Raw genomic sequence first — 429 nt, 5'->3', positions numbered from 1 at the left:
GGTGACGGGCATTTGAGAATAACTCCCATAAACCGCCCACCTATCTTCCCACCTGGACGACAGCGCGTCTAACTCCTCCTGCCCCACAAGAGGTGCCAAATACGAGTGTGCTCAACGAGGGAAGGTTTTCAAGGAGACATAACGCCTGGCAGCTCCCCTTCAAACCGAGGCCGAAACCAGCAGTGCCCCCACCGTGCGGACAGCGGGCCTGGGGGGCCGGGACTCTACCCCGACTACCTGACCGGGGGAAGGTCTCCCAAAGTAGAGGCTCCCGCGGGCAGGCCGGACTCTACACGGCGAGGTGAGGCTCCCATATAACTCAGGTAGAAGCAGCAGGGCTTGGGGGTCCGGGGAGGTGGGAGGGACGTGGGGGGAGCAGGCTGAACCGGAGCCCTCGCGGGGAAAGAGGGAAGGGCGGGTCTGGGGGAC

This window comes from Myotis davidii, unplaced genomic scaffold (assembly GCF_000327345.1).
Source record: "Myotis davidii unplaced genomic scaffold, ASM32734v1 scaffold13, whole genome shotgun sequence".
In the NCBI taxonomy this organism is placed as follows: Eukaryota; Metazoa; Chordata; class Mammalia; order Chiroptera; family Vespertilionidae; genus Myotis; species Myotis davidii.
This window is presented reverse-complemented; position numbering follows the sequence as displayed.